Source organism: Lissotriton helveticus, chromosome 6 (genome assembly GCF_964261635.1).
Source record: "Lissotriton helveticus chromosome 6, aLisHel1.1, whole genome shotgun sequence".
Classification (NCBI taxonomy): Eukaryota; Metazoa; Chordata; class Amphibia; order Caudata; family Salamandridae; genus Lissotriton; species Lissotriton helveticus.
In genome coordinates, this window is record NC_136067.1 from 1,003,603,884 (window position 1) to 1,003,630,910 (window position 27,027).

Sequence of the window (27,027 nt, forward strand, 5' to 3'; positions counted from 1 at the left end):
GATATGATTGGACGCCCTGGTGGAGTCTCTTTGTTCTTATGGCCTTTGGGCAGATAACAGAAGTTTGGAGTTACCGGATGAGAACACCTCAAAAATTGGTTGTAGGTGTTGCATTGCTCCCAGACAGTAAAAATCCCTTGTTAGCAAAACAATATTTCCACCCTGATCTGATGGCTTAACCACTTTTTCCTTGTTGTTCTGTAAATTGAGTAATGCTGTCTTTTGTTCTTTGGTTAGATTGACATCTTTTGTGTTCTGATTTTGAATATATAATTTCTATAGAAAAAGCGATTTTTGGTTTGCTGATAACTTTGAATCTTCACAAAACTTACTCAAAATAGTCTCATTCACCTCAGCTCCTCCCTGGAAAGTTTTGTGGTGATCTTTCAAGTGAGGGCTGAAAAAAAGGAGGGGTACCAAAATGTGTTTTCCCCTCATAATTTTCCTTAGGAAAACTTAAAAGTTACACTGGCAAAATGGGTCAACAGAATTTAACCAAATTGGTCAGAAAGCTAGATATTGGTCCAAAAAGTGGTGCTTGTGTGATTCAATGTAAAGCAGTTCAGTAGCTGTAGAGGTATTAAGGTTTGAAAAAGTTAGTAATTTTACCCCATGGAGGATCCTTAAGAAAAGATCTGATTGGCTGCCACCACATCTACAAAGATGTTTGCAGCAGCCATTTTAAGACTTGTGGATTCAGTCTCCTGCCCTTCAAAAAAGGTTAAAAAACATATAAGGGGCAGGGCAGGAGTGGGACTCAAAAATGTTTTGTTAACGTTTATTGCAAGTTTACAGAGGATCTATAAATTTGCGGTAACATTTTTAAAAAGTGCAGGATCCCGCCCTTTAGGAAAAAAGTAATTCAGGGTCAGGCAGGGGATGGGGACACTGATTTTATTATTCAAGCCTTTTTCTGGCAATGTAATCCCAACCCCTGGGGCTGTGTTTTGTGAAAAGAGGAGGGGGCTCACAGACCCCCTTTACAAGTCTTCACCAGGCTCTGTGGACTCCATCCCCACAGCGTTTTAGTTAAAAAGGGAGGGGACATATGCATCCCCCTGCGCAATTATATTGCCCCTTGGACCCAATTATTCAGGCTCGGCTTTTGGACAGTGTCCCAGGGACCTTTACCTCAAGAACACTGTTGTTTTCCTTCCTGCGAGAGTGTGTATAGGGAAATCTTATGTGCTCCAACCAGAAAACCGTTCCCGTCGGTTGGCAGCACATACCTTTTTCCCTACTCGTGCCCCACCCCCCCAGCTAGGGAAACAAAAAATTGCTACTGCCCTGTGGGAGTAGTCTGAAATGCTGATCTATCCAGGTGAGAGCAAGGCCAGCTTCCATCGCACCAGGTATGGATGCAGGCATGGTAGACGGCGGATCTGTTTGAACATGGGCCTCCTCCTGCAGCCTTCAACATGGTAGATGTTGTGGGTTTTGTAGGTGGGCACTGGGCCATCACCACACTATTAAAAAAAAGTTAACTAAGGTGGCTGACTCCTGCACTTGCTGGGAACTGGCAGGGCCATGGGCTTCCCCAGGATCCCAAAAATCTAAAAAATTATTTTGTGCGGTGCCCTGGGTGAGCACCAGTGCACCCCTGTGTATAATAAAAGAACATTAACAAAAGGAGGGATCTGAGGGCTTTTGGGGAGGTCCAGCATACAAAGCCCAAAATACAGTTAACAAAAAAGGAGTATGCTGTTCCTCAAGGGTTGCCATAGTATCTGAGGAGATAGAACGGGTTGCATGAAAAACGCATACCGAAAGGACAGTTGTACCCGTCACCTAACAACAAAAATATGGATCATAAGGGAAATTTCCTTATCGGAACTAGGGCCCTCACACACCCAGCAAGCTAGGTGTCATGCTTCACCATTGGGCCTGCTCCTCGTTCGGTTGGCGCTGCAATACCCAACGGGCTCCCAATGAGGGGCTCTTTGGCGGAGATCTTTTGTTCCTTGCCAATTGGTGCGGTGTGAGTGAGGGGCCTATAAAGTGTAGGTGTGTGTGAAAAAGTGAAAGTTAAAACAGGTTAGGTAACCACATATGATTTATTAGACTCTGGTTCCTACCTGATTAAAAACAACAGGAGAGGCGGCTTTGTCCGACACAATGAGTCAGAGCAAAGTGGCACTCTGCTCCAGTAGGTCAACATGTTTCTTGCCTTAACAGCCCCATCGGGTCTATGGCAATTCTTCAGGACCAAAAATATTGAGTAACTACATACACACCGTGGTATATGTGAAAAACTACCTACCACTTCAAGTATTGCTGCTGGTTGGATACCCTTACGTGTGTTCTGAAAAAGAAGGGTAACAGCATATACATAAATGACGGGGTATACTGGCATTTTAATATCTCTCTCATATATTCATGGTTACTTGAAAAAGGGGAAACCCACATTATCTCCTTAAGGAATATAAACTCACCAATAACATTAAAAAGGCCTCGCCTCAATGATACCCGGCGGGCTCAGACACCAGCGGGTTCAGCATCCTGAAAAATATATATAAGTTGGATGGATCAAGGAACCACAACACCAAAAAATCGGGGGAGCACTCAAACCCCCAAGGTTAAGTGAATAACAACCGACTGTCCGGCATGATAGTAGGTTAAATTCACACCCCAGCCCAAGTTGCCTAAAATATAAGAAGCAGGGGGCGGCGTGTAATGACAATCGTGAACGAAATGCTGCCTTGTAGATTATCACGTGCTTAAGCAGGTCGAGCTAAAACAAACTCGCCAAGGGACCTCCAAGTCAAAATGTATGGGTGTCGGTAACTCAGCTGTAGTAAAGGAACAAAATGACCCAATATTACTGGGGCGTGTGTGAGTATAATTGCCCAGCTGAAGGGTGAAACACCGTAAATTAGATCGATGATTACCGCCCAAGGGGAGGGGGAAGAAAAAGAACCCACCACTAGGTTTCTTAGCGTTGCTGCAAATAAATGCGGAATAGCCGGTGGAATTCAATAATTAGCCCCTACTTACCCGAATTGGCGGTGTCGTGTTCTGACAACCTACCCGTCCCAGTCGGAACCATGTTATGGCGGGAGGTGTCTGACTTCTCAACATATGCCATCCCATCGAGACTAGCATACCGAAAAAGACGTCAAATGCGTCACTAGTGTGTAGAAAGGTCATAACTAGAACGCTGATTTATCTGATTAAAGTTAGTGAATCAAGTTGTCACAATAAAGACCAAGTTAAAAGATATGTCGAGGTGACGTAAGTATGTTAACAAATTCCTTAACTGGAAAGCAAGACACAGTTATTGCTGTTCTGTGAAAAGCCAGGTGTTTTTATCCTTGTTCCATAGGTATTATGTTCCAATGGACGGTGTTCCAAAAATTCATACTCAACATAAGGAGTAAAATGGGGGCTCCATATGATGACATTAAGTGAGGGATGGTGAGTATATATATCCATAAATATACGCCTCAAATCTCTTGATGGCCTTGGAAGCATGGGTTTGTGCGAACAAGATCTTGCCAACCACGCAGACTGGCTTCAGGCCGGGAACCAATACCTCATGTAACCTGCTGGCGTTAAAACTTCTGGTGGACAAAGCCAAGGATAAGTCAACTAAGCTGTACACATGCTTTGTCGATCTGAAAGCTGCGTTCAACACAGTCCCGAGGGAGTCTCTATGGAAAAAAATGGCCACCTGGGGAATACCATCAAAGTTGCTGCGGGCCATTATGAACTTGTACTCATCTACTTGGGTTCGAATTAAATTAGGCAATGGTGACCGAACTACACGAAAAATGTACACCTCTGTGGGCCTTAAGCAGGGCTGTGTATTGGCCCCAACTCTTTTCAACATCTTTACAGCGGACCTGGACAAGCACATTGCGGAGATAGAAAGTGATCCGCCAAAGCTAGCGCAGTACAAAATCAGGAGCATTCAGTATGCGGATGACATAGTACTCTGCAGTCAGACCCTGTTGGGCTTACAACGTTCCATGACAAAGCTCCATGAATACATCAGCGCGCAGGGCCTGCAAATTAATTATAAAAAGACGAAGATCGTCTGTTTTGCTTCTCGCCCAGGGAGGAAATCTTTCAAATGGCACATCACAGGCAACAAAATAGAGCAGACTGGCTCGTACAAATATCTGGGATTAATCGTCGATGCCAGGTGGACTTTGAAAGATCACCAACTGCATAGAAAGGCTCAGGCAAATAAACTTTGTTTTGCGCTAAACATATTAAAAACGAATTTGAACTGTCCATCCAACTCGCACTTGCTGAAGGTGATAGCCGCCAAGTTTCTACCCTCGCTCACCTATGGTTTGGAACTGTACAGGGGCAAAGACGCACATTTTCTGAACATACAGCAATCAGAGCTGTACAAATACATCTTTAAGATTCCGAGGTTTGTATCTCAATCATTGATCCGCCTGGAATTTGGTCTATCAAATCAACATCCAATCAGACAAGCGGCCATCCTAAAAACATGTTGGAAACTAAGAGCAGCCCAAGAGGACACGCTCATGGGCCTCTGTTGGATTGAGATGAACAACCAGACCAAGTCGAAATACGCTTGGAAACCAGTATGGGAGAACGCCCTTGCAAGTCTAAAGTTGGAGAAGACATGGAATACAAATCTAACCTTTGCGGCTTTCAAAAAAGTAACCAACGGAGCAGCAAAGCAAAGATCTTGGCTAACAGACAAAGCCGAAATTGCACAGAAAAAACACAGTTGGATGGTCCTGGCCACGTATGTGAAAATGGAGCCCCAACCGTATTTAGTTAACCATATATCCAATGCCGCCCAAAAAACATTATTACAATTACGGCTGGGTACCACCGTTTTAAAAGACCACACACCTCCATGGAAGCAAACATGGCCGTCCTCTGTCTGCAGACTATGTGGGCAAATGGAAGAATCAATGTTGCACATATTGTGCATCTGCCCATCCTTGAAAACTTTGAGACGTAATTATCTACTGCATGTATTCCGCCTCTTTCAGATTAGATCATGCCGCCCTGCCGTCATGCTAGCACTGAACAGTTACCACCTGCAGATAGTTTGTAGGGCCGCCAGATTCTGTCAAAAGGCATTGCTGCTAGTAACGCAGACTGAGAAAAAAGGCATTGCTGCTAGCAGTGAAGACTGAGAAAAGAAAGATTACTGAACACTCGAACATGGCATGCCCGAAGGGCTATGATTAGACCCCTAACCCTCTCTCACAAATATACCAAACATACACTCTTTTTAGAAAGTTTTTTTTGTGTGTGTTTAACGATCCTCTAAGGTCGTACAGTTTATTCTTAAAACATGTGTTTTTATGTAACCATATTGTAAAGGTTTTAATTAACTATATACAATAAAAACGTACTTAATATATATCCATAAAGAGGAGCACTGCGCATACAATTTACTGCATTGAAAATTATGAATGCGCCGGTTAAAAAAAGATAAATCCAGGAGAGGCCATTTGCATCACTGGTAACCTTCAGTTAAAATATGGGCCCGGAAGAGGCAATTTGCCTCTCAGGTAACCTTAGGGTAGAATCCCACGGGGGTAGCCCGTGCTAAATATCATTAACAAAAGGAGGGATCTGAGGGCTTTTGGGGAGGTCCAGCATACAGAGCCTAAAATACAGTTAACAAAAAAGGAGTATACTGTTCCTCAAGGGTTGCCATAGTAACTGAGGAGATAGAACGGTGTGCATGAAAAACGCATACCGAAAGGACAATTTCCCTTAGGATCCACATTTTTGGTGTTAGGTGACAGGTACAACTGTCAACGTATCTTTTTGCCACTCCACTCAACTTTACGACATGCCACTCCACTCTACAGAATGCCTCTTCACTCTACAACAATGCATTCTACACTCCACTCTATGACTCTCCATGCCACTCCACTCTATGGCATGCCACTGTACTGTACGACATGCCACTGAACTGTACACCACTCCAGTCTATTCCACTTCAGTGTGTGCCACTCCACTCAACAACATTCCAATCTACATCACTCCATACTACCACACTGTACTCTGCACGACTCCCATGTATGCCACTCCACAGCACGCTGTGACACTGTATGCTATGACAGTCTACCTAACAACACTGTATGGCACAATACTCTAAGTGACAGGCAGGCTCATGGTTTCTCAGGCGCAGTACCCTCAAAGCTCACCTTTCAGCAGCACCGACTCTGCGCCTTAGCAACAACCAGTGGATTGCAGTGGCTGGATGAAAGGAAGGTCGTTAGTGAGGGTACAGCGGGAGGAGACCTGGAACAGATGATTTCCGTAACCAATAGAGGATCCTTGAAATCACAATAAAACTATACAACAACACAGTCTAATGGTTCAATATCATCGTTATGGCTTACCTCAAAGAAAAACTTTACGTGATGCACTTACATGAACATTCAACAGATCACTGCTTGTTTCAAGTGACACTCTGGCAAGCAATTGTTCTTTGCATAAAGAGTCTGTCTTATGATCTATGGCTCACTTTCTCAGAGTTCCAACATCAGCCAATGACGCTGGAGTAATGCAGTGCAAATAATAAATAACCAAAAGTATCAACGATGTTCATACTGTGCAAACTGCCAATGCATCACAGTTCATTCTGTAGAAGTGCATTGTAACACTTCAACAATGTTTATATTACTATTATTACATACATTGTACAAGTCATTCCTTTCAACTTCACTTCTAAGACACTTATTCAGTGAAATGCTGACCAATGTTCATAAGTGTCTCTTATGCACAGTAGTGTTCTCCAATAATTAACAGCTCTTCAGAAAGAATGCGTATCACATACGCCACATCGCCACTATAACTCTTTCACAGTGAGAAACTCCAATCATAGCGCTCCAGAAATAATGAATAGTGCTTACACCAAATCACCACTACTACTGAAAAACTATGGTACTTGAGGTTGCTAAGAAAATATGGAAATGTGCATCAGTTTAACACGCCTTACCATGCTCACTGCTCACAATCTCCAGGTGCTCCTAAGCCGGGAACTCTTCACTGCAAGCGCCTGATATTGAGCATGGCAGGATTTATACAGATGGCGTTGCCCTTGTAACCCTTGCGTTAACAGTACAACTGCATCAATGAGTGGTCTTAGGATGTGCACACACTTGAAGCAGTGCTGCCGACATAAAAAACGGACAATATTGTCAATAGGTCATAAACATAATTAACAAACTCGTAGCCCTGTAGCAGTGAGAGATGGGCTAAAACCAGTACTTAACATAGCATCACATTGTACTCCTGTCTTATTCATGGTACAACTGTCAACAGTTTATTTACTGGTCTCAGAGGACTGTCTTCATTTGAGCTGTAATGCTTATGACAGTGTACATTGGGGTTACAGCTGCCTACAAAGCCACACTAAGGTACCATCAGTCAGTGGCAACAAATAGTTCCATGTGTTATGACCTTATTGAAGATTTATGGTAACCTTCACACTTTTGAGTGTCCCAGGTCATGGGACCTCACACAACAGGAGGCAGGGAGGCATGACACTGCAACACAACACTCTACATCTCTCCACCCTACCGCGCTCCACTCCACGTCACTCCACCCAATTCCACTCTAAGCATTCCACTCTCCAACACTAAACTCCAATTTACAACACTATATCCACTTTATGCAATTCCCTCTATGCCACTTCAAGTCACTTTACTCCCCTGTAGTCCATGACACACTACACCACTCTATGTCATTCTATGCAAATCCACTCTATGATACTCCACTCTATGCCCCACCACTGTACGCCCCTCTTCTCTTCAACACTCTAATCAACTCTATGCCACTGTACAGCACTCTATCCCACTCTATTCCACTCTATGACACTCTACTACCTACTTCTCAGAGCTAAAACTTGAATGAAATACATACAGTCTGTGAGTAGCGTTTTGTTCTGTGCTGACTCGCAAGTGACTTTCAAGGTGAAACTGACTGTGAGTAGTGTTTCAATTCTGCACTGACTTGCATCACTTTCAAATCACGAGCAGCGTTCCTGTTCCATGAAAGTAAGAGCAGATCTTCAGTCAGAGTTACATTATGGTGTTTGTCAGGGAAGGTCACAGAGAACTTTTCTGAATGAATAAACAGTTTGAATTGAAAAAATGACAGCTTGGGCCAGACGTGTGTGGCACAATACCGGTATTGGGCATTTGGGATGTAGATGGCTACATTTCAGATTTGGTAATTTACCGAATCGGTAATTTAAGGAATCAGTAAATTACCGATTCCTTAAAATACCGAATCGGTAAATTACTGAATCTGAAATGTAGGGAGCACTCAAATGAGTGCATTGCACAGGTAAGGATTCTGTATTTACCACCAAATAAAGGTTGGTGGTAAATTTCGAAAACCTTAAAAAAAAGCAAATTTGTGCTTTTTTTACTGTGCCATGTGGCAGACGTGCATGTGTGCCACATGTGCACCCATGCACTATTCAGTGGTTCAACAGGGTGTCAATGTAACACCCTGCCACCCATTGCATGAGTTCCCCCTATTACCGATTCGGTATTTACCAAATCGGTAATATTGAATGGCTTCCCATTCATTCCTATGGGCCTTCAGGCCCATAGGAATGAATAGGAATTACCGAATCGGTAAATACCGATTCTTAATTACCGAATCTTACCGATTTGGTAATTTTTACCGAAAATGTATTCACATCCTATTTACCTATTCTTAAATACCGAAACGGTAAAATTCGGTATTTAAGAATAGGTACATTGGGATTACCTACATCTGGCCCTTTATGAGGAAAAGTGAGCAGTGCTTCCACATTGTTTCTCAACATATTTTAAAAGTTAAAGGAAGGACCTTGTTTAGAAATTCGAACGTTATAGTTAGTGGAGCTAACTATAACTCGCGCCCCTCCAATGCACTGCTGATGACATCACTTATTACATCACTCATGACATGGTCAGTGCAGCAGTGCATTGTGGGGGCGCGAGTTATAGTTATCTCTACTAACTATAACGTTCGAATTTCTCTGGTTCTATACGAGTGAAATGTCCATCTAACTATAACGTCCATGAAACCTATGGTTTTTGCAGTGAATTTCAAAGGTTTTTAAATGCTAATTTCTAACTATACCGTTCTTGAAACCTATGGTTTTTTTCAGTAAATTTCAAAGGTTTTTTAAATGCTCATTTCTAATTATAATGTTCACTAAACCTATAGTTGTTTCAGTGATTTTAAATTATTATTCCATTCTCAACCTGGTGCAAACAGCCGATATTGTCAGTTTTCCAACAATAGCTTCCGCAAAAAAAAATAACCACAAATGAGAGCAACAATTAACAATATGCAGAGTCGGCTTTCTTGTGCGAAAATAACACGAAAACACCACTTCCTGATATTTCCAACAAGCAGCCAAATCTGCTGTGCGATCCAAAAACAGGCAATAAGCTGCGTTAGCAGTAGGAATGTAACATCTGCCTTTTACTCGTGTAAAGTAGAACGACTACCTACAGTATGAAAAAGAGCCCAGCCCACAATCACATCTGAAGGCTAACACATGTCATAGAGCTACTGATCATGCATCTCTGACCCCCAAGAAGGCCACAAAACCCACTGCCACCCCCCTCAGGACCTCCCTTCCGGACCACCCCCTCTACTACCACTGAGGCAGCGCACAACAAGACTGCTCACTTTCCAAAAACGGCATGGCCCCTCAGCCACACAATAGCTGAATGTTGCGATATGTGGCAACTAAACATGTGTGAAGGACGCAAGTCACCCACCAATACTAATGCACACAATAACAAGTGTAGTGGTGATGTGCTGGACAGACCTCACTATGCAGAGCACAAACCTCTCCATGTGTAGATATATGGCTGGTGCTTGTAGTGTTGTGGACAGTGGACACAACCATATTACCTCAGGCAGTGGGAACAATCTCGGTCATGTACCAGCTCTACCTGTACCTGATCTCTGTCGTGGTCCCCTGTAAGCAGAAGCGCAATGGGCTGGTCCAACGTACACCACTCCAGCGTAGAAGTGTGAATAAATAGGCCAGGGATCTAGGCGTGGTTCACTTGTGTGAAGGCCAACGCATCTGCCAGAACGTCAGCCCTCACCCTGCCATGTGTCTGCCACTGCGACCGTGGGCATCCTCGACACAGGTCCCCTGCGAACACAGCGGCACAGCACTGCAGACTTATGTCTGTACAGACTACTGCCTTCGATCTACACTGTAGACAGCAGGGCTCACAGTTCAGATGGAGTGGCGATTGCAGATGACGCAGTCCAGTAGGCAAGACACATTGCTCCCAGTGCGGTCCGCCCGGCCCACGCATCATCGCAGGTTGGGCACACGCTGAGTGCTTCATGTGCCACTAACTCAGTGTACCACAAGTCAATGCCACGTGGCCTTATTAAGGCAGAATTCATTAGACAAAAGACATTACTAACAGTGCGGCCTGCCCGGACCACGCATCATCGCAGGGTGTGCAAACGCTGAGGGCTTCAGGTGCCACTAACTCAGTGCACCAAATTCATCTTGCAAGTCCAAAGGAACACTGAATGGCAGTCTACACTGCAGACAGTAGAGCTTCCAATTTGAATTCAGTTTTGATTTATTAATTGCAGTGTACTGCACTCTATGTCGTTGGATTTTCTCAAGAGGAAGTCACAAAAAGCATTCCTTGATGTCTTTGCTGACTACTGCCTTCGCTCTACCCTGCGGACAGCAAGGCTCACAATTCAGATGGAGTCGTGATTGCAGATGATGCAGTCCAGTAGGCAAGAGACATTGCTCCCAGTGCGGCCCGCCCACACCACGCATCATCGCTGGCTGCTGAGGGCCACACCTCCCACTAACTCTATACAGCTCAACTCAACGCCATGTGGCTGTGGTCCCTTCCTGACCTCTGCCTCCGGTCTACACTGCGGTCAGCAGGGCTCCCAATTCAAGATTAGTACCGATGCAAATTATGTAAGAGACTATAATCGGTCAAGAAACCAACTCCCAATCTGCGCAGCTCAAATGAACGCCAAGTGGCTGTGGGCCTTTACTGACCGCTGCCTCCGGCCAAAACTGTGGTCAGCAGGGCTCACAATTCAGATCGAGTTGCAATTGCAGATGACGCAGTCCAGTAGGCAACAGACATTGCTAAAAGTGTGGCCCTCCCGGACCATGCATCATCGCTATCTGTGCACACGCGGAATGCTTCTCCTTCCCCTATCTCAGTGCATCACAACTCATGGACCCTTTATGATACAATCTTTTGTGTATGATTTCACCTCTGCTGCCCCTACCTCAGTGTACCACAAGTCATAAACCCTTTACTATAGAATATTTTGTGTATTATTTCACATCTAACCCCCTAACTTAGTGCAGCACAAGTCATGGACCCTTTACGATTGAATATCTGTGTGTGATACGATGATTTCTGTTGTACTTGTTGCCAGCACCCACCATTCCCTGAGGGCGGCCTTACACTCACCCTACATGCATCCAGCACAGACATCACTGGACATTTGACCCTGGTAATAAAAAGGGGCAGCACGCACATGCCCATACCCAGTTCCACTATCTATATAACTGTGTCCGTGTGTTCATTATGTATGCATGATGCTGCCCTTGGGCCCTCCCACATTGCAATCTGCTGTGCACAGCACTCGCAACCATGTTACCTCTGGCAGTGGGGAAAACTTGGGTATGTAATTTTGTCTCGGTCATTGTATAAGTACTTAGGTAGTGACTAGATCATTACAGTACTGCAAGGAGAGTGTATAGTGAATTTATAAGTGCTTCGGAATTGGCAGAGTGATTGAATAAGTACATATGCTGGAGGAGCCTAACCCCCGAGCAGGAGCTTGGCTCTAATTTGCTGCCCTCCATGTACCAAAAAAAGGAAATGTGGGCTTTGCATGGCCCTGTATTGCTACAGCTGCAACACTCCACTGAATGTGCAATAAACATTCATATCCACACAGATTTGTCATGTGCACGGTCTTTCATTTGTGGAAGTATGGATGAATGTAGGGTCAGTGATTCCCCCTACCTTCCATGTTGGCCATGTTTTGGGTCTTGTGTCACAGTGTGACATATTGGCGCCTGCTGCCTGGGTGGCGGTAGCACTACAACAGGAACACCCGCATCAGTTGATTTCTCATACAGCCCAGGACGGAACCATGCCCAGAACTCCAGAGTAACTGTTCACAGCCTCATGCAGGACTGGCATACGGCAGGCCAGCCCACTCCGCTTACGCATACAGGGAGGGACAACAACGCTACATGACCCAGATTTTCATTTTAGGGATCTGCTGCTCACAGTTCTAGTTGTCAGTACACCACAGCCACTCTGTGACGTCTGGTTTACAACCACACCACACCCATCAAGCACAGACCTCACAGGACACGTGACTCTGCCAATAAAAAGGACCGGTTGCACGTGCTCCATGCCATTTCCATTTCAGACTTAGTGGCACCGGATGCACTGACTAAGCTTGAGGGCTCTACTATGTCCCAGCACGTGGTTAGAGACACACTGGTGGTGGAAAGGTGAGCTGTGAGGGTTTTGTCCACAGTGTGAGCACTCACTGTCCCTCTCCATCTCTTTCTTTCTCTCCCTCACACTCTTTCTCTCTCTCTTCCTCTCTCTCACACTGTTTCTCTCTTGCTCTCTCTCTCACTCTTTCTCTCTCCCTTTCTCTCTCTCTCACTCTTCCTCTGTGTCTTTCTTCCACTTTCTCACACTGTTTCTCTCTTTCTCTCTCTCTTCCTCTCTCTCACTGTTTCTCTCTCTCTTCCTCTCTCTCTCTCACTCTTTCTCTCTCTTCCTCTCTCTCACTCTCTCTTTCTCTCTCTCTCTCTCCTTTGATGGACGCATGACGCACAATCTTATCTTGCTTTTTGTCTAGGAGGTTGTGATTCACAGATTGATGACCCCCCCACACGGACCTCCCGCCACGAGGCGATGACTTCAGTTCCACTGAGTTAGTGCCCCCAGACCTGAGCGCGTCTGCAGCCTGCAATGATGCGCGGTCATCCTAGCAATCAACACCCACTTTGAATTTCACGCAACGGCTGAGGAGTTTGCTTCAGGACGGGGTGGACCCTCTTCGACACACGCCGGTGGCGGAAGGTGAGCAGAGAGGCTTGTTTGCACAGCAGCGGGTAGTTTCCTCCAGGCAGTGGGAGTGGATGGGGTGCATCAGCCTATATATAAATATAAAAGAAAGAAATGCTGAACCAGCTGTTGCATGTCAACCTCTGTAGTTTTGAGGTCTTGAGGTCCTTCTGTGTCCAGAATGTACCACGGAGCAAAATGTAAATATTTGGAATGGGAAGCAGTGCATGTTGTTAATGTTCTTCCAATATATTTAGCACTGCAGTCATTGTTGGAAAATGTGCATACTCCAAGGTGCTTCGTTTTAAATATTGCACGTACTGCCAAAGTATTGTCAAGTGTCTGTCTGCACCCATGCCCCAAGCTCATAAGAACAGGAAAAACCTATCTCATTTCCCTTTCTCGCCGCCACAGTTCGACATTAACCTCAGGAAAATCCTTTTATATTTGTTCAGTGTGGGGGCAAGCAGGTCAGGCTCACAATCTGCAGCACAGAATTCCAAGCAATCTCCAACATCTGTGGGCCTCAGACCTTGCAGGCAGGTTTCAGTGGCAGGCATGGAGCGTCCTCTTGCATTAACGTCCAAGAGAGAAATACTGAAACAACTTGGGAAACACAGGTGCTTCATTACACATTTTAAAAGGCAGTTTCTCTGACACGTCATATATATATATATATATATATATATATATATATATTGCCGCTCACCACACACCAATGCGCGGCACTCTCAGGCGGGTGCTAACAATGCGAGGGTGCACTCGCATATCAATTGCCGCTCAAAAATCCAAGGTAGATTTACATCCACAGGAAAAAAGCACTCGCGGGGGCCATTTGAATCAATTTATTGCAAAACAAACACAGCAAACAGCAAACAGAAGCGTTTCGGTCGTAACCTTTTTCTATGTTTACCGAAGCGTCACTCAGACCATCATTTTAACCAGAGTGCATTGAAATCAACAAGGGATGTTCGATGGGGCAATGTATAAACAAATACGTGGTGCGGCCATGGGTTCAGCATTTGCGCCGAGCTTCGCTAACCTCTTCCTAGGCAAATGGGAAAAGGAGGTCAAGAGTGAGGAAAGTCTAGCAGATGATTTCGCCAAAGTAAAAACCTGGATGAGATACATCGATGATCTTTTTATTGTGTGGAGTGGTACAAAGGAGGAAGCAGTTAGCTTCATTGACAAACTCAATAACAACATATACAACATACATCTCACTTACACCATAAGTGAAGATCACATTGAATTTCTAGACACTGAGATTGAGGTGGTTAATGGAACCCTTGTCTCTAAACTACACAGAAAAGAGACGGCCGGGAATAGCCTCCTGCATGCCCTTAGTGCCCATCCAGATCCCCTACTAAGAGCAAAAAGAAATTGTAGTAGTACAGAAGGGTTTGCTCTAGAACAAGAAACTATGCTTTCAAGATTTCGGGAGAGGGGCTATCCCGAATGGGTCTTGACCAAGGCAACTAAAAAAGTAGCAGAAGGTGAGAGATCAGAGACTCTTAAACTAAAACCCAACATCGAATGTGAGAAGACTACGACCAGAATCATTACCACCTTCCACCAGAGATCGGACAAGGTTCGTAAGATTCTGTTGGACAATTGGAACATCTTACAGGCAGATAACATAATAGGCCCTGATCTGAAAGAAAGACCTCAAATCACCTATAGGAGAGCAAGGAATCTTAGGGACATTCTGGTCAAAGGTGATATATCTGATAACAAAAGGCAGCATGTACAGGGTCTTAAAGGTTTTTATCCCTGTGGCCATTGTAGGGCTTGTAAAGCTAGCTATATGGTCAAGGAAGTAGAAATCCCAGGGCATACAGAAAACCGTAAAATCAAACAATTCCTTACATGTAACACAAATTTCATCATCTACGTGCTCAAATGCCCATGTAAACTGAGGTACGTGGGCAGCACAACGTGTATGGTTAAGAAGCGCGTACAGGAACATCTAAGAGCAATAACACACATAGATGTCCATTAACCGGTAGCCAGACACTTCCAAGAATTCCATCAATCAAACAACTCTCTGCTTAGGTACTATGCAGTAGAACAAGTCAATATAGGCAGTCGGGGGGTCAACCGAGTATTGGCACTGAGGAAGAGAGAATCCAAGTGGATCATGGAGTTAGAAAGCATATTTCCAGGAGGCCACAATTTGGACAAGGAATTAGCAACTCACTTATATGAAGATTAGTCCGGGTAACAAATGTAACAGGTTAAGATGGATAGCTCATTGTCTAAAGAGTAGTATCTTGTAAGAGGGGGACAACTTAGTACTATAATGCTGATTGTCGATTTTAACTGTAAAGAACTGTATAGATATGGGATTTTCCTATTATCCTTAATTATTTTAATGTATTGATTTTAATATTATGTTTATTTGTTTCTTTCAGGAGGAAAGGAAGGGAGACATCACTTTTATAAATGCACTTCACATCTTCCCTATCATTTTCTTCGGCGAACTGAGGATTTCACTTCACCTCAAAGAGATCAAAAACTCACTATTTGCACTGTTTTTTCTGACAATAATTTTTGGTTCCAAATGTTTTAATTCTTTTTGGTTCCATTTGCTTGTACAAATTGGAATATTGAGGATTGGGTTCATAAGTCCCATTTATGTATCCTTAGTGTGAGCAACAATTAGCTGCCACGGAAGATTATCAAGGGAGTTAACTGTGATATAGAGATATTATCTATACATAATTGACAAGTTTGTTTCTAGGCACTAGACCGCTGGTAGGACCGTGAGAATTTAAGAAACGAGGTGTAGCCTTCAATCTGGGCAGCACACCATTTGTTATATCTGGCACTAAACCGAAGATATTGTCAGTTGTTTCCGTTTTTTTCACCTATAGAAGCACTTGGTTTTATATTAGTATGCTTAACTGGCACTTTAATCCCAGCTGCCTATAGAATATTATTCAGCTATTATAAGAATTGGAATGATGTATAGAAAGTATATGTGTCTACAATATAAGCTCATATAACTATGTTGCACCACTACAAAATGGCCGACCCATTCACTTGTACTATCATGAAACCTTTTTCCTGTGTACCTCATCCCTGTTTATGTTGGTGTTGCTTTACTTTATATAAACAAGCCAGAAATGTCATGTTGGTTATCGTGTGATCAAGACACACTCTGTGTCGAAACGCGTAATGTTTTCTGAGAATAAATCTTAGCATCCATACTTCTGAGTGCGCGTGGTGCTTCCGAGCAAATTGTGGATTGAATATATATATATATATTCACTGAAAAAACCATAGGTTTCAGAACAGTTATAGTTAGGAATTAGCATAACAAAAACGATTAAATTCACTGAAAAACCATAGGTTTCACACCAGTTATAGTTACCTGGAAATTTTACTGACATAAGACCATTGAAATTCCCACGTTATAGTTAGTTGGACTCACTATAACTCACGCGCCCGCAATGCACTGCTGATGATGTCACATATTACATCATTCATGACATGGTTAGTGACATCACTGATGACATCACTGATGACCTCTCAAATGACATCACTGATGACATCACTGATGACATCTCAAATGACATCACTGATGACATCATCCAGTGACTGTGTTTCTGTAAAGTTTAAATATGTTTCACATATTCAAGAATGAGTGGGTGTATACGTGTCTGGATGAAGGATTTAGTTGGTGCATGACTGACTGTATAAGTGAGTGATTAAGTGTATCTTACTGAATGCATGGGTTAGTGACTAAACTGTCTGAATGTGTGCATCAGTATGTCTGTTGTTGTGTAAGCTGCTGCATGTGTTGATCAATAGCTATATGAGTCGCTATATGGTTTATTGATTGGTTGCCCAAGTATTTGTATGTGAGGCTGAGTGTGTGTGTGTGTGGCTGGTAGGTGTGTGACTCTGTGCATAGATGTGTGACCAGTTGATTCACTAGCTGTATGGGTTCAAGAGTGCATGTGGAAAAAGCTGTATGGGTGGTTGACTGTGTGCATGACTGTGTTGGTGAGTGAATGGATATCTCAGTGCTACATGTCCAAGTAAGTACATATGTAAAACACAGTGCATGTGAGAGTTGGCATATATAAATGACTATACATGAGAGCCAGTGATTGCGTGAGTGGCTGTATGGATCAATGTGTACTTGTATCAGTGATTGTAAAAGAGAGTAAGTATGTGTTAGTCTATTTTTGAATAATTAAGGTTTTGTGTGTATAAATGTATAGATGAGAAAATGGGAGTGTGATTGACTCTTTGCATTACTGACTAGGTGTGAGAATAACTCTGTGGATGAGTGTCAGCGTGTGAGTGTCTGTATAGGTGTATGAGTGGATATGATAGTGTTCTATTGATGAGTGACTGTATGTATGAGTGATTGTATGTGTGAATGAGTGGATGTTTGTGTAGACCTAGAAATCAGTGAGTGCGTATGTAGTTACTGGTATTGGTGTGTCAATAATTTCAGGAATGGTATTTTTTATTTAACAGTGGGTGTATTAAATGTTAGATTAGAGTGTGAGGAGGTGCATCGTATTATCACATGGATGATGTCATCAGTGATGTCATTTGAGATGTCATCAGTGAAGTCATCAGTGATGTCATTTGAGATGTCATCAGTGATGTCATCAGTGATGTCACTAACCATGTCATGAATGATGTAATATGTGACATCATCAGCAGTGCATTGCGGGCGCGCGAGTTATAGTGAGTCCAACTAACTATAACGTGGGAATTTCAATGGTTTTATGTCAGTAAAATTTCCAGGTAACTATAACTGGTGTGAAACCTATGGTTTTTTCAGTGAATTTAATAGGTTTTTTTAATGCTAATTCCTAACTATAACTGTTCTGAAACCTATGGTTTTTTCAGTGAATTTCATAGGTTTTTTAATAGCTAATTTCTGTAGCTATTAAATATTTTACTTTTTTATAATGAATCCTATATTGTATATTTATGTGATACTATTTTTTTTTCTACAGTGATCATGTTTATTTTTATTTTTTTTGTGGTTTGCCATGGAGCGCTCACGGTGCGCTTCCCGGTAAGCGCCCCAGTAAGCGCCCCGATGCGCGTACCGGGGAGCGTCCCGTTAACGCTATTGCCGCGAACGAAAACAACATTGTGACGTATCGCGTAGCCGGGTGGTGCGTATGACGCCCGCGGCGTACACGTCCCCGGCGCCCCGGGGCGCGTAGCGTAAACGCGTCGGGTCATGTGACCTGAAAATAAAACTTTTTATTGGTTCATTTCACTTTTGGTTTCCTAATGATGTAAGGCCAGGTCATGTGACCTAAAAATAACACTTTTCATTGGTTCAGAACAGTTTTCTTTTCCAAATGATGAAAGACCCCACCTTTTTTCCTCATTCTACCTTTGTGCTTTGAGAGGTAGACCTGCAGTTATTTCAGTAGAAAATGTCTACATTAGCTGCAGCTGCTGGAGCTTCTGGACCACCACCACCACCACCACCACAAGGACCACCACAACTTCACAGTGGTGGAGATCAAGAATAGATTTCCAGCAAACTTTGAAAAATTGTAGGGACTGTTTGTTTGATGTGCCTTTGCAAGGCCTCAAGATATGTGCACGTGTGGATTTTGTCTAATTAAGGTTAAAAAAAATATATATATCTGTAAGCGTGCTCCGGCGCGCTTACGTTACGGGTTTTGTTTGCGCTGCAGAGCCGATACGTCACGGTTATGCGACGCGTCATGAGGCGTCTCACGTGGCTACGTGATACGTCACGTAATAAAGAATATATTTTACAGCTATAGATATTAGCTTTTAAAAAACCAATGAAATTCACTGAAAAAACCATAGGTTATAGACCATATATAGTTAGGAATTTGCATTTACAAAACCTTGAAAATTCACTGAAAAAAACCATAGGTTAGAGACCATATATAGTTAGCTGGACATTTTATTGACATAAAACCAATGAAATTCCATATATAGTTAGTTGCACTAACTATATATCGCGCACCCGCAATCCACTGCTGATGATGTCACATATTACATCATTCATGACATGGTCAGTGACATCACTGATGACATCACTGATGACATCTCAAATGACATCACTGATGACATCACTGATGACATCTCAAATGACATCATGACACACCAATACCAGTTACTACATACGCACTCACTGATTCCTACGTCTACACGCACATTCACTCATTCACCCATACAATCACTCATACATACAGTCACTCATTATTACAACACTATCATATGCACTCATACACCTATGCAGACACTCACACACTGCCACTCATCCATGGAGTTACTCACACACCTAGTCAGTCCTGTAAAGAATCAATCACACTTCGATTTCCTCATCTATACAGTTAAACACAGAACACCATACTTTTTCACACATATACTAACACATACTTACTCTCTTATACAATCACTGATACAAGTACACATTGATATGCACAGAGTCACACACCTCCCAGCCAGCCACACACACACTCAGTCTTTCATACATCCACTCATTCTTCAATATGTAAAACATATTTAAACTTTACAAAACCACACAGACACTAGATGATGTCATCAGTGATGTCATCAGTGATGTCATTTGAGATGTCATCAGTGATGTCATCAGTGATGTCACTGACCATGTCATGAATGATGTAATATGTGACATCATCAGCAGTGGATTGCGGGTGCGCGATATATAGTAAGTGCAACTAACTATATATGGAATTTCATTGGTTTTATGTCAATAAAATGTCCAGCTAACTATATATGGTCTCTAACCTATGGTTTTTTCAGTGAATTTTCAAGGTTTTGTAAATGCAAATTCCTAACTATATATGGTCTATAACCTATGGTTTTTTCAGTGAATATATCGGAAGCTGAAACGTTGTAGTGGAAATATATTTTTGTTCTTTGGTGAATCTATCTGTTTGAGTCACTTCTTTCTTGTATATATATATATATATATATATATATATATATATATATATATATATATATATATATATATATATATATATATATATATATATGTATGTATTAGAAGTCACTGTTCAGGAAAATAAATATTCAGGAGTGAAAACAGAGTGAGTTGGCTTACTAAAGTTGAATAGACTTGTATAATACTTTTAAACTTCATTGAGAGACAGTCGAAAGTGTATTATATTAATGTATGTGATTGAAAAAAGTATATGAGAGGTTCAAGCCTGTGAGAATTGGTGGCAGAGATCTCCGGCAACATGTAAATTATTGTTAACGTGGCGTAAATCTACACATAAACTGATTTTTCCATTGCTTCGTCGAGCAATCACAACCGGAGAAATCCAGTCAGAGGATTCCACCGATTTGACGACATCCAATTCCTTTCATCTTTCCAGTTCCTTTGCTTCTTCTTCACGTATTATCATTGGTACGATTCTTATTTTGTGTATTTAAGTAATAGCATCTTGTTTAAAAATGATCTAATGCTCAAATCTTTTAAGTGTAGCTAACTGTTCTTTGAATACACATGGAAATGTCTCCATTTCTCTGCCAAGAGATATGCCTTCATCTATTACTAGAACTTTTTCCACACTATTTGGATCCAATAATATGGAGGTTTGATCTTGCCAACCCAAGACTGATGGGCCATTCTTTGCCACATATAGCTTTCCTCTTGCTCGTCTGCCCTTAAGTGCGAAAGATAACCATCTATATCCAATCATGTCTATTTTCTCACCAGTAAAACTTTCTGGATTGATATCTGATGGAGATAAGTATTCACCTATTTTTTCTGTAACTGTACTCCTCCATACTTCCTGGTTCACTATTGTAAAAGGTGAACCTGAATTTGCATAAATATTTATTCTGACTCCACCAATGGACTCATTACATTCTGGTTTTCCTTTTGTAATTTTCTCATCAATATTTAGGACAAATTACCTTTCTTGAAGATTTAGTACACTTCCTTGTTTTTCATTCTCATCTTTGTTCTCGCTACTTCTTGAGCTCTTAGTATTATGAACACATTTTACTTTAAAATTCTTTTTACGGCAATTCTTTGCATAATGTCCCATTACGCCACAATTCATGCACTTTTGTTTAATGGCCGGACATGACATGCCACAACGGTAGCATATCCACTCTGAGTTATTTGTTTTCTCATTGTTATTCGTTTTCCACTTTGAGTCATATTTCTTATTATGCTCCTGTTTCCAAAAACCAACTTTACATACACAAGCTCTATCCTTGTCTGGTTGTTGCAGTTTATTAGCACATCTTCCAGCCATTTCTGCTTTGCGTACAATGTTAAAAACTTCATCTAGAGATGTATCTCTGTTAATCCATAACCTCTCCTGAATAGTATTATTTTTGCTATGCATCACTATGCATCACTAATTGATCTCCAATGAAATCATTGTGATTTGTACCAAACTCGCGATCGATAGACAACTTCTTTAGCTCTGCAACATAATCATCAACTGCTTCACCTTTAAGCTGTTTACGTTGGAAGAGTTTATACCTCATAATTCCCAAAATTTTGGTGTAAAGTATTTATCAAGATCTTGTAATGCTGCTAACAATTCATTAGTATCACCTGTAATAGCACTTGTAAGCTCAAAATACTCTCTACATTCAGACCATTTCATAGTAGGTTCTCGACCTGTTACCCAAAAAGTTTGGGGAAGATTAATTCTAAAATTTTGTTTAGCCATAACTCCTTCAAAAAAACATTCTATTAATTCTTAACATAGAATACTTGCTACATAGAACTTCCTTTTAAAATGTCAAACCTTCCTTTGAAATGTCACTAAAAATGCATATTGTATTTCATAATATAGTACAATGTATAATTTTCCCACTGTTTCCTGTGTTTTCTTAGTGTAGAACGTAATTGGGAGTTTTATTCTACTCCCGCATCGTTGTTAACTTTGCTGCATCGTTGGGGAAACTGAAATTGCCAAAAGATAAAAAGTAAATAATGGCAGCTCCCTGGGGTCACGTTGCGTGACCTAGCATAATTACACTTCACTTTGTATTGGTGAAGTAATACGTTGCTCATGCTAGAAGTAGAACACTGGGGGGTATATTCAAAAGAACGTGTGTTAAACATCAACAAAAAATGCTAACACACCTTTACACATTGCAGCCTATCATGGGAAAATAACCCTGTGTTAACGTAGAATTCACAACAAGGCGGTACGATGCGATAGTCTGCCAAAACCGCAGCCAATGTCTGCGATACAACCACCTCGACGGAGATAAAACACAAATCTCAACGCGAAAAAGCATGCGATGGGCCAAAGCGCGATGAGGATATCAGTGATAAGTAGCTCCAGGCCTGCAATACACACATGGCAGGCGGGAAAAATCACTATAAAAGTAAAAAAACACCCAAACACAAACTGTCCAACTCCCAAGCACCGTGGAGGCAGCCGGAGCAGAAGCAGAGGATGAGCGCAACCCACAAGCACCCCGGACGACCAGCCTGGGACCTCTGGGACAGGGAAGGGCAAGGGAAAGAAGAAGAGGAAGAGGAAGTTCAGTCCTCAGGAAAACAGGATCCTGATTACGGAGGTGATGGAACACCATCAACAACTGTTTGCCACCTCCAACGTGTCATTGGGAACCAAAAATGGGATATGGCGGGATATCGTGGACAAGGTGAATGCCGACGGAGAGCACAAGAGGTCAATGGACGAGGCCAAGAGGCGATGGATTGACATCAAGCGAAAGACCAAGGAGAAACTCGTAGCCAACCAGAAGGCAGCAATGCAGACTGGAGGTGGGAGCCCAGTGCCACAGCTCATGCTGGATGACATGGAGGAGCTGGTTTCGACAGTCATCAGTATGGAGACTGTGGCCAGAGTTGGAGGAATGGACACTGCTCGACATGACACAACTTGACCACAACAGGGTGAGTGACCACCAGGTACTGGGGGGATGGGTGGAGATGGCCACAATGGCACACATGCACAATCAAGCAGAGCACAGTGCACACCCACAATGACTCTGGCTCATGGCCCTGACCTACACACGGTCACAATGTACAATGCCTTGCTGTCTGTATGTCAACATGTACCATGGGGTTACATACATTTGGACACATTGTAATACACCATCTCCCCTTCACATTGCAGAGGCACCGTCAACACCTCCTGCACAGTAGTCCCAACCACTCTTCACTGATGTCTAGGAGGACACCACGAGCATCGACACCCAAGCCCTCCAACACATCATGGAAATCAACCACAACCCACCTCCAGAATCAAGGCAGTCCAGCTGCATCAAAGAGACCCCACCCACTACCCAAACCATCCAGCAGGAGGCACCCACAGCCCGGCAGTCTCTCAAGATCCCCAGGAATAAACCATGGCCTTCCAACACCGTGCTGGAGGGCCTGAGGGAGACGGCTGAGTAGGTGTGGGTGGGGTGTGGCCTCATGGCTACCAAACTGGATGCCATCCATAGGTTTCTAGGTCACATCAGGGACCAGCTCCAGTCCCTAACAGACACCCACGGCCCGCTCCATGGTCTCCAACGAGCCCTGACTGACATCGCTGGAGTCAGGACGTGGAGAGAAGAACACCTGTCTGCTCAGACTGGCTCCAGTGATTACAGCCATGAGCTGGCACCCATGCGTAGGCTTTTGGAGGACATGGTGTGGATGGAGGAGAAAAGGATGGCAGCACCAGCTGCACGTCAGCGAAATGCAGCTGGGATCTACCATGCCCTGCAGATCCTCATCATGGCATTGTTGCCACAAGGCGTGGTGCTGATGAATGCTGCTGCCCCCACACCATCCACATCTCTGCTCACTTGTGTGTCAGTGCCTCACAGTGAGGCAGGCATATCCACTGTGGCACCCAATGTGTCACTGCCACACAGTGCGGCCGACAATCCTCCTCCAGCCCCTGATGTGTCAGTGGCACACAGTGCCGCAGCAGGTACTACAACACCCATAGGTGGGGCAGAGCACACATATGAGGATGAGGACGTGGATGGGATTGTAGTCAGAAGGAGGCACTAGCATTCATTTCTGCTACCTGACCTGTTTCTGCTTGGTGCCACACATGGCCCCTTGACCTCCCACTGACCCCCGATACACTCCGCTGCACTCACCTTGGACAGCGACATGGACTGCCATATCCTGTTTCATGAACAATGACACGGTGACCAGACTGCGGACTGTACCCTTCCTCTTCCGCAGTAACTGTCATCCCCTGATGGACTCTGGCTGGCCGCCCACGGGCCCATATTGTGGGGTGTGCTTGGCATGGCCCTGCACCGCTCCAGCTGCAAAACTCCACTGGATGTGCAATAAACATCCAGTAATGCACTGCTGTGTCATGTCTTTCATCATTAATGTATGAATGTGTCATGTGTCGCAAGTCCGGGGGGAACAAACAACCGGGAGTCGGGAAACTCGGAACTACAGTTCCCGACACGCAAAGGGGCAGTGACGTGATGGACGTACGGAGGTACGCATCACATCATCAAAAGGAGACCCGGCAGCCTCGGCGTTGCCGATAATTCTGGTATCCAGCTCGGAGGACGGTTTGTGTTCGAGACTGTTGCGGTAAGAAAGCGGAGTTAGTTCACGAAGCTCTGCTTTCTTGAGGAGCACTGTGCGGTAACAGTGCCTGATGAACTGGAGGCGTGGAGCCTTATTTCTGTTCCTGGATATTTCTCCCGGCTGGGGGAAATATATGGCGTGGCTGCTCCACTGGTGATTCACTGTGTAAATCTTTTGGTGCCAAGCTGAGAAAAGTGGCATTTTGTTCTTCCATGTGTTTTCCTCTTGGAGGGGGAAAAACGAAACTTTGATCACACAAGTATTCCTACTACCAGTCCAGGAAATTGAGGCTACTCCTCATTGACTCTTTGTATTGTATGTTTCCAGTGCTCTTTTGAGTAGGGTGTGAGATTGAACACCCTCTGCACGTTCACCACTATTCAAGTGAACTAAAACAAGAGGATTACTATCATTCCTGTTCTAACTACTTTGTTGTTACATCACTACGTTTGTGTTTTTCTTTTCTTCATACTCAGGGGGCACAAGTGGGGTACAAATTCAGATGGATAGAGCACACCCATTGAGGAAAACGTATTACTTATTTTAGGTAGGTGTGTTAGTCCGCACAGTGTGTGATACATCCCTAATGGTTCAGGATTTCATATGATAATTATTTGTCTGGTTCTTTCACAGCTGGGTAGTGTGCCTGGTACCTCCTCACTTCGTGTTCACCTGAGAAACATCCCTTTATATTTTTCTTTACAGGTATGAGAAGTGACAAGATCGATCCTTTTCTATTAGGTCGGGGTTTGCATGCGAAGTGGGTGGGTTAGAAGCACCACATAGGGAGGGTCTTCTAAACAAGTTGTTCTTTGTCGTTTCAGGTCTCCCTCCCTGCTGTTCCCTTCCTTTCCTTCCCCGGTTGAACTTCTTCAGTAGTCTGTGTTATTTACTTCAGACTCTGAGGTCGTTTTATAGGGGAGGTAATAGGCATAGCAACAGAGCCCCGAAGAGGCCAGAAGGCAGAGCCTGACAGAATTATCGGCCCAAGAATTTTGTCCACTTCTTGGCTGTGTTGATCCCCGAGATAAAACCATGACGACCCTAGATGACGTATTGGCTGCGTTAGCACAGGTTCAGGTAGAACTCACGGCATCAAATAGAGAGGTGGCCGCCTCTAGGGCAGAGAATGCACAATTAAGATCCCGGTTAGATAGATTGCCTGGGACCCCATCAGTAGGGGGTGGGGGAACCCTCTGCATCCACCTCGATGGTGGTGGAAATGCCTTCTCAGATCCCTTTGGCACCGCCAGAGCGGTTTTACGGAGACAATAAAAAAGTCCAGGTGTTCATGACGCAAATCATGTTACACTTTATGTGTAAACCAAAAATGTTTGCTACAAATCAAGCAAGAGTGACTTTTCTTATCTCGTACCTGGGGGGTGAGGCTGCACAATGGGCAGTCCCTGTGCTTAAGAGAGACGATCCTCTTCTTTACGAGTGGGACGAGTTTCGTGCAGAATTTGAAAAGATGTTCGACCGAAGGGCAGAAACGTTCACTGCTGATCGGGAACTGCTGAAGCTCAAACAAGGAGATAACGATTTAGTGACCTACTTGAACCACTTTCGCCGGTTGGTGGCGGAAACCGACTGGCCAGAGATAAAGCAAACAGCCATATTCTATCAGGGTCTCTGTGAGGAACTGAAAGACGTTTTAGCTCAAATAGACCCTCAACCCCGTACCTGCATTGCTCTGATCGAATTAGCGCTACGCTTGGACCATAGAATGAAGGAACGAAAAGGAGACCATAAAAAGAAGGATAGGCCGATTACACCCTACGAAAGTCACAGCTCTAGTGAGAAAGCAGCCGCTCCACCGGAATCTATGGAAATCGGAGCCGTGAGGGCCTCTTTAACCGTGGGGGAAAGAAACTACCGACGCAAACAGGGATTATGCCTTTACTGTGCAAGAAGGGCCATTTCTTGAGGGAAGGTCCAGTTAAACCAAAGGCCGGTAGATTTTGAACAGGACAAGCCGCGGTCGGTGCTGCGGGTCCTGAGCAGGGAAACTCCAAAGCTTGAAGGCGGAAGAAGGGGAGCCATCAAGCAGAACAGTGATCCCTTCCATAACACCTGACGTCGATCAGGAGAAGAATCATTTGTTTTTAAAAATGGTGTTGGTGATGGGCTCAGAAGAAAGAGAGGTGAAGGCCATGATAAACTCGGGAGCTACTGGTTGTTTCATGGATTCCGTGCAGGCCCGCAGGTTGGGAGTGCGCCTAATCCCCAAAGCACACCCCGAAGTTGTATATGCGGTTAATGGAAAGGAATTAGAGGCCAGACCTATTACACACCATACCCCAGAATATGTACTCTCGTGTGAAGGTACGCAGTGCGAGAGAATAACCTTCAATATTATCCAGGCGCCCCAATACGGTATTATCTTGGGGCTTCCCTGGCTGC